General features: G+C 43.4%; 1 non-coding gene across 1 annotated transcript; it reads left to right on the top strand.

Annotated features, from left to right (window-relative positions):
• Positions 1 to 6,486: 6,486 nt before the first annotated feature.
• LOC138880541 (small nucleolar RNA R71) lies at positions 6,487 to 6,593 on the top strand. Its single transcript, XR_011403275.1, has one exon. It is a non-coding gene; the product is annotated as a small nucleolar RNA R71 (small nucleolar RNA).
• Positions 6,594 to 8,905: the final 2,312 nt, after the last annotated feature.

The raw sequence follows: 8,905 nt of genomic DNA, 5'->3' as shown, positions 1-8,905 counted from the left end.
TCTATCGTGTTTCCCGTGGGAAATAACCGGCTGGAAATAATGGTGAAACAGCACTTAGCCTCATGTGTGAACGACTTGGAGTGAAGGGTAATGTCTTCCTATAGCCAGATTGGTCAACCCCCTGCGTAGATTGTCTCAATCATAGTGTCCCAAGTGACCCCTTGGGCGTCATGGTAATGATCAATGTCACCAGTGAACTGGGGCAGCTGCAAGACCTGGAAAATCTTCAGAATTGGGGCATCTACCACCCTGCCCCGCACAATCACAGACCGGCACAAATGTTTCGGGCAGTTCGCATAGAACTCCCGGACTATTATTGTGTTTTTCATCTCAGGTTCATTAAACAAGAACTCCATCTCCTTCCGTTTAATTTCCTCATATATGTCTGCTTTTTCCATACGGAGGGCAGCCCTGTCAACAGGAATCTCAGGGATAAAGCTTTTGGTGGCCTTAGCATGAAACGCATCCTCTGCCTCCTGTGACTGGAACCTGGTGGCATCATATATTGTCATTTGGGAAGTTCTTGCCAAGCTCTTTCGCCTTTTCCGGGCCATATTACTTGCAGACAATTCAGGGTAACAATCAGATGCATCCGAACATGTGCCAGTCAGATGGGTACTCAGACTTCGCCACCTGATGGCACCAAACAGTTTCCTTTTGTCAATCAATGTCAGTATACCCAATTAGTAAGGTGCCCAGAGTAGACAACCTCCACTATTGCCCTCACACCACTATTAATTCTACAATTCCGCCATATAATACCCCACACAATCTCCCACAAGGGAATTATGTCAAATGCTACCACCACCACAAACTAAGAAGGGTACAAAGTGCTCCAAAATTTTACAAAACACCCCAATTTTCGGCCATTTAGGCCCCTCCACCAAGCTTCACCCTAAAAAAATTGTTTAGGCCTCCAAACATTCTAAAAATCGCCCTCAAGTTAAGCATAATGAAAACCCAACCATTTAAGCATCAATCATGGCCAAAAGAAGCAAATAATGGAGAAAAAGAAAGAAAAAAAATAAAAAAAACTTTACACTAAAACACTACCTAGGGTTTAATTGAAACTAATTTAGACTACTCATTATGCTAAGTTATGGAAAAGAAAGAGAAAAGAATAGAGAAGCTTACCTTTAGGATGAATGGAAGGGATAGGTTGTGGAGAGAGAGAGATGGAGAAGAAAAGAGGGGCAACAATGGGGGTTTTAGGGATAGGAGAAGGTGTGAAAGAGAGAAGGGGATGGGGGTTGCGGGTGGTTTGAAGAAAAGAAGGGTTTGGGGGAATAGTGGGGGGTTAGGGTTACTAAAAGGGGGGGAAAAAAAGAAAAAAAAAATTCTGCACTTACCTGGCCTGCGCTGGTCTGCCGCGGTCCTACCGCGGTTACGCTGGGACCGCGGTAGACTTCTTTCAGAGGGTGTATTTGACCGCGGTACTACCGCGGTTACGTTGGGACCGCGGTAGACTTCTTTCAGAGGAGGTCCTTGACCGCGGTACGACTGCGGTTACGCTAGGACCGCGGTCTGGGCGTGTTCCTGCTACCTTTTTTTATGCATTACACTTACAATACATTCGTGGGTTGCCTCCCATGCAGCGCCTGATTTAACGTCGCGGCACGACGCAGATGAGCGCATTTAAGGCTCGCTCGACCTCTGTGGTTCAGTCAGGTGTAGCTGAGACACTTACTTTGGTTCGCTCATGCCCACATATAGTTTCAATCTCTGCCTATTGACTCTAAATGTACGAGAGTCTTTCTCTGTGGCAATCTCGACAGCACCTGAAGGGAAAACTTCGACCACTCTAAATGGTCTAGACCATCGTGACCTGAGTTTACCTAGAAATAACCTTAATCGTGAGTTATAAAGCAACACCATATCCCCAGGATTGAAATTTCGCTCCACAATGTTCATGTCATGCAACCTCTTTATTCTTTCCTTGTACAACCTTGTGCTCTCAAAAGCAATATGTCTGAACTCGTCAAGCTCATGCAATTCTGTGATTCTCGTTTTGCCCGGAGCCTCGATGTCTAGATTTAGCTGTTTCAGTGCCCACCACCCTCTATGTTCAAGTTCCACTGGCAAATGGCAGGCCTTCCCGAACACCAACTTATATGGTGACATACCAATCATTGTTTTAAAAGCAGTTCTATAGGCCCAAAGTGCATCATCTAACTTTTTCGCCCAATCTGTTCTCGTGGCGTTCACAGTCTTGTTTAGCACACTCTTTATCTCTCTGTTGGACACTTCAACCTGCCCACTAATTTGTGGGTGATAAGGGGTAGCCACCTTGTGGCGTACATCATACTTTGCAAGAAACTTCTCGAAAGCTCTATTACAGAAGTGAGTGCCTCCGTCACTAATAATCGCTCTTGGTGTCCCAAATCTGGTGAATATGTTCTTCTTCAAAAACCCCACCACCACTCTTGCATCATTAGTGGGCAATGCTGCAGCTTCTACCCATTTGGACATGTAATCCACAGCAACAAGTATGTACTTATTGCTATAGGAGTTGACGAAGGGAACCATGAAGTCAATCCCCTAGACATCAAACACTTCCACCTCTTGAATTGGGTTCATGGGCATCTCATGGCGACGGGATGTTCCCGATCCGCTGACATTCATTGCAGCCCTTCACCCATTGGTGTGCATCTTTAAACACTATTGGCCAAAAGAATCCGGCCTCAAGCACTTTCGCAGTTGTCCTGACCCCTCCAAAATGTCCTCCATAAGCCGATGCGTGACAAGCCTGCAAAACAGAAGATTGTTCTATCTCGGGGACACACCTCCGGATCATATTATCAACAGAAATTCTAAACAGGTAAGGCTCATCCCAATAATACATGCGGCAGTCACGATAAAACTTTTTCTTTTGTACAGATAAAAGGTCATAGGGAACTATACCGTAGGCCAGGTAATTTGCAAAGTCTGCATACCATGGCGCTTCCTCAAGATTAGTAGCGAGCAGCTACTCGTCTGGAAAGGTTTCCAGAATATCTTCAACCTCAACTACATTTTCAGCTCCCTCACGTTGTGATAGATGATCAGCGACTTGTTTCTCTATGCCCTTACGATCACAAATTTCAAGGTCGAAGTCTTGCAGCAGCTTAGACTCCTTCTTGTCAATCAAGTACCTGAGAGCTGCATGATCAGTGTATACAATTACCTTAGAAACAATTAGATATGATCTGAACTTGTCAAAAGCAAACACCACAGCCAACATCTCCTTCTCAGTCATAGATAGTTCCGTTGGGCTCCACTCAGCGTTCTACTAGCATAGTAGATTGGATGCATCAACTTGTCCTTCCGTTGTCCCAGCACTGCCCCCACTGCGTAGTCACTGGCATCACACATGAGTTCGAATGGTTGCTCCTAGATGGGGGCAACAATGATAGGTGTTTTGACTAGTCTCTTTTTCAACTCCTCGAATGCTACCCTACAATCATCAGAAAATAAGAAAGAGTGATATTTTTCTAACAACTTACAGAGAGGGTTGGTAATTTTTGAGAAGTCTTTTATGAATCTCCTGTAGAAACCGGCATGCCCAAGGAAACTTCTTATTGCTTTGACTGAAGTTGGAGGACGTAGCTTTGATATTACATCCACTTTAGCATGATCCACCTCAATTCCTTTGCTTGATACCCGGTGCCCCAAGACTATGCCTTCTTGTACCATGAAGTGGCACTTCTCCCAGTTCAGAACCAAGTTGGTCTCGATACACCGTTTCAGCACACACGTCAGATTTATCAAGGACTCATCAAATGAATTCCCCACCACTAAGATGTCATCCATGAACACCTCCATTATGTTTTCTACCATGTCTGTGAATATGGCCATCATGCACCATTAAAATGTGGCAGGTGCGTTGCATAGGCCAAAGGGCATTCTCCGAAAGGCATAAATGCCATAAGGGCAAGTGAAAATGGTCTTCTCTCTGTCCTCCGGTGCAATGGAGATCTGGTTGTATCCTGAGTACCCATCCAGAAAATAGAAGTGTGACCTCCCTGCCAGTCTGTCTATCATCTGATCAATGAAGGGAAGTGGGAAGTGGTCTTTCCGGGTGGCTAAATTAAGCTTTCTATAATCCATGCAAATTCTCCAGCCCGTGACTGTTCTTGTAGAGATCAATTCATTGTTATCATTCTTAACTACCGTCATGCCACCCTTTTTATGTACACATTGAACTGGGCTAACCCAGCTGCTGTCAAAGATTGGGAAGATAATTCCCTCGTCTAACCACTTTATTACTTCCTTCTTCACCACTTCCTTCATGTTAGGGTTCAGCCTTCTTTGGTGTTCCCTGGAAGGTTTGTGTCCCTCTTCCAGTAGAATTTTGTGCATACAGTAGGCGGGGCTGATCCCCTTTATGTCTGCCATGGTCCACCCAATGGCAGTCTTGCACTCCTTAAGTACCTGCAAGAGTTTTTGCGCCTGCACATCTAACAAACTAGATGAGATAATAACAGGTAATGTGGAGTTAGGTCCAAGGAATTCATACCTGAGATGGTTGGGCAATGGCTTTAACTCCAGCTTTGGCGGTTCTTCGATAGATGGCTTGGATGGAGGAGTCTCTTGATTTTCCAAGTGCAAGGGCTCAAATTCTAGAGTTCTATCCCAGAACCCTCTACCCTCTAATGCCAACACCCATTCCGCCAGTTCCTCTCCATTCACCTCATCCAAATTCATTAAACATGTAGCAAGGGGGTCCTCAATGGTTAGCACCTCATCATCAGTCTCTACGATTACATCCACGGCATCAATAAGAGAACAATTAGCGAATTCACTTGGTCGTTCAATCTCATCTTGAGCTCCCCGGTTTCACAATCAATGAGAGCTCTCCCTGTGGCCAAGAATGGTCTTCCCAAAATTATGGGAATCTCTTCATCCACTCTGCAGTCTAAGATCACAAAGTCTGCAGGGAACACAAATTTCCCTACCTGAATTAGCACATCATCTAGTATACCTGAGGGTCGTTTCACTGTCCTGTCAGCCAGCTGCAACAACATAGAGGTGGGTCTAGCTCTTCCAAATGCCCAGCCTCTTGTTAATCGCCAGGGGAAAAAGATTGATGTCGGCCCCTAAATCACACAGTGCTTTAGCAAAAGCAAAATTACCAATAGTGCATGGAATTGTAAAGCTCCTTGGGTCAGACAGCTTTTTTGCAATTGGTCTAGTCACCACTGCACTACATGTCTGAGTAAGAGTAATTGTGGCCAAGTCTTGGAAATCAAGTTTTCAGGACATCAAGTCCTTCATCATTTTTGCATACCCAGGCATCTCCTTCAATGCTTCAATCAATGGTATGTTTACCTGGATTTGTTTCAGCATTTCGAAGAACTTCTTGTATTGTTCCTCCTTTTGGTACTTAGCCAGCCTCTAAGGGAAAGGTGCCGGAGGTCTCTTCTTCCCAATCAACTAGGATTGATCCTTATCAACTGCTACATCAACTACTGGTTCCTGGACTGTCTCAGCTTCTTTCTCGATCGCATTCTGGATGTTATTTTCTTCCTGGGCACGCTGGACTGGCACCTCCATCAGTTTCGTTGACTCATCCAACTCAATGGGCACTGGTATAAGTGTCTCAGCTTGTCTAGTTTCTCGAGCCCTATCTTGCTCTACATCCAGATCTCTGCCATTACGTAGACTTACCGCCATCAGCTGCTTTGGGCCTTGATCTTTTGGATTTATCTTAGTGTCTGCAGGTAGTGTCCCATGAGGACGATTGTTCAGAGACATAGATATTTGGCCCACCTGCACTTCAATATTCTTGATTGCTGCATCATGTGCATCCACTCTCTCATTAATCTTTGCATTAGACCCAATAACCTGCTGCATCATTGTCTCAAGTCTATCTAACCCATCTTCCTGCCTTCCACCATGCTGCTGCTGAGGAGGGTGATACCTCTGCTGCTGATTCTGATTATTATATCCCTGTGGCCTTGGGTAAGGTGCCATATTGTTAGGGGGTCTTATACCTCCCACGTTTCCATTGTTGAACTATGGATGGACTGGCCTGTATTGCTGATTTTGTTGGCCCCAATTCTGACCACCCTGTCTCTAGCCTCCATAATTAGACACATAATTCATGTCTTTAGGGTAGTGGTGATGATCATGTTCTGCATTCCATTGGTTACCGATTGGCTGACTAATGCAAGATGCGCACAAGCCCCCATTGGTAGTATCTACAATGTGTACCTGCTGTTTCTGCCCTGACTCTTCCACCTTTTTGGTGAGTATACTCATCCGTGTCAATAAGGTGGCCATATTTTCAGCCATAGAGTTGGATGCATCTAAGAGCACTGAGTTAACCGCTGGAGTGATAGGTGCATTCTGGTTGTCCATCCCGAATTTTGTGCCATCTTGTCAAGCAGACTCTGACCTTCTCTCCATGTTTTGCTCAAAAATGCTCCACCGGCTGAAGCATCAATAATGTTCTTCACGCTATCTGACAATCCCATGTAAAACCGCTGCCCCAACATCAGATCTGGAATACCATGGTGCGGGCATATAACCAGCATCACTTTAAAGCGCTCCCATGTTTCATGCAGTGTCTCCATTGGTCTCTGTTTAAAACTCAAAATTTCATCAATTTGTTGAGCAGTCTTATTGGGTGGGTGGAACTTGTTATGGAATTGCCTGACTAACTCATCCCAAGTTGTTATAGAATTTATGGGAAGTGAGTTTAGCCAAGTCTGGGCAGCTCCTGTCACTGAGAATGGAAACAATAACAACTTGATTGCTTCAAAGTTACGTTGGGCTGCCTTTGGGTTTTGCAGATAGATAGGAAGTTCTTCAAGTGCTGCTGAGGATCTTCGACTTGCGACCCCGAAAATAGTCCCCTGTTCTGCAACAAGTGCAGTATGTTATTCGTAATTTGGAATGACTCAGCCTGTATCTGCGGAACTACAGTGGTTGTAGATAGATTTTCAGCTGTGGGTTGTGCCCAGTCATAGAGAGCAGCCTCTGGCACTATTGGTACCGCTGGGTTTTCCTCGTGATCCCCCATGATTGTTTCGAATTGTGCAGTTGTTGGTTGTTATTTGTTTTTCTGATTAGCCCGATTCAAGGCCTTGAAAACTTTCTCGGGATCTGATAATGCGTCAAATACTTCACAAGATCTCGATGAGTTTCTAGGCATGTACTTCTTTCAATTGTAATTGATAACACCATTAATTCCCCGGCAACGGTGCCAAAATTTGCTCACGCCCAACTATGCCTTATAAAAGGACAATACGGACGTTGCAAATATAACCTGAGTATTTATGCCCAGAGTCGAATCTACAGAGAATTAACCTATCAATTACTTTTGTTGGACTTACTAAATTCTTTAGAATCAACTTCCCCAAATGTTGTGAATAACAATTGATGGTATATTTAATAACTAAGATTGAAAGTTAATAAACAGTTGTAAACTAAATATGCTTAAGTTGTGAACAATAATGAGAAGGTTCTAAGGTAGTGATTTCCCCTATTGATGGAATCCCTTCTGTTTATGTTTCATATAGATTTACCAACACATCTCTATCAATCATGAACACTCTTTTTACCGTGAATCTCTCCCAAGTAATCACGATAATTTACTAGATGCACTCTCCCGATATACGCTAGCTGGCTTTGTTTATTACAATTCACTTTAGATTGCACCCAAGACTTCGTTATCCCTAATCCCACCTTTAAACCCGCAGTTATAGATCCCTCTTATACTTTGGGAGTGGTGTTGTTCAACAATCACCTAAATATGCACTCTCTCCCGAGTTATGAACACTAATTAGGAACAGCTAATTGAGGATCTTGTCAATTAAGTACAACAAACACGTAGTTGAACAAATAGAGATTAAACTGGCAAACTATATTAACATAATCAAGAAGTTCATCCTTCAATAGGTTCCATCGAAACCCTAGACAAAGGATTTAGCTACTCATGACAATGGGTAAATAAACTATGAAATATTCATGATCAAAGTTGCCAGAAAAATAAAGAGAAGAAGAAAATATGATGTTTTGGGTGATCTTTCACACTTGTTTTTCTTGCCAAAGTACTCTAAAAACATTTCCTGCCTCCCTTGGGGAAAATCTATTGTTTAATATTGGGTTTTGGGCTAAAAATCCCGTGTTTTGCACTTCAGACCCTCAATTTTCCGCTTCCTATCGCGGTCCTACCGCGGTTATGGAAGGACTGCGGCCAACTAGCCTCTCAGAATCCGCAACAGTCTTCTGCCGCGGTCCGACCGCGGTTAAGCCGGGACCGCGACAGTCCATCTCCAGTTCTGGTTTTGCTGCCTTCGCGTGGTGCACTTAGCGGATATTGTAAGATTGGCCTCTTTTTCTCCGTAATTGATCCCAAAAGTACTCCATAGACTTCTTTTATTGTATATAGCCTGCAAGGCATGAAAAGCACTAATCAGAGCATTTTGTTATCACTTTTTACTATAAAAACTATACAAGAAGGTGGTTCTTTAGGGCCTAATTATAGTCCAATTCACTTATTATCAATAATAATATGATATTGTTATGGCCCCAATTTTTTTACCATAAGATGTTGTGATGACACCTAATCTGTAAAACTTGGTAAGCCTAACATTAAATAATAACTTAACAGAAATAATCAATAGAAATAGTAAAGCAAGACTAATAACATACATAAACTTCTAGAATAGGATTTCAACAACACTCTTCCCAAAATCGGTGGAACTGAGTCATAAGCTCTACACAATAATCTGGAAGGTCTACTACAACACTTTAGAATAAGAAATAAAATAGAATGCAGAGATAAGGGAAGGTGACTCTGATGCCTGTAGACACCGAGCAGGTATACCTTAAAGTCTCCGGAAAATAGGTACAATCAATCACTAACGTCCAGCACGGCCAGACGTACCTGGATCTGCACAAAAAGATGTGCAGAAGCATA

This window comes from Nicotiana sylvestris, chromosome 10 (assembly GCF_000393655.2).
Source record: "Nicotiana sylvestris chromosome 10, ASM39365v2, whole genome shotgun sequence".
NCBI classification, from domain to species: Eukaryota; Viridiplantae; Streptophyta; class Magnoliopsida; order Solanales; family Solanaceae; genus Nicotiana; species Nicotiana sylvestris.
This window is presented reverse-complemented; position numbering and strand designations above follow the sequence as displayed.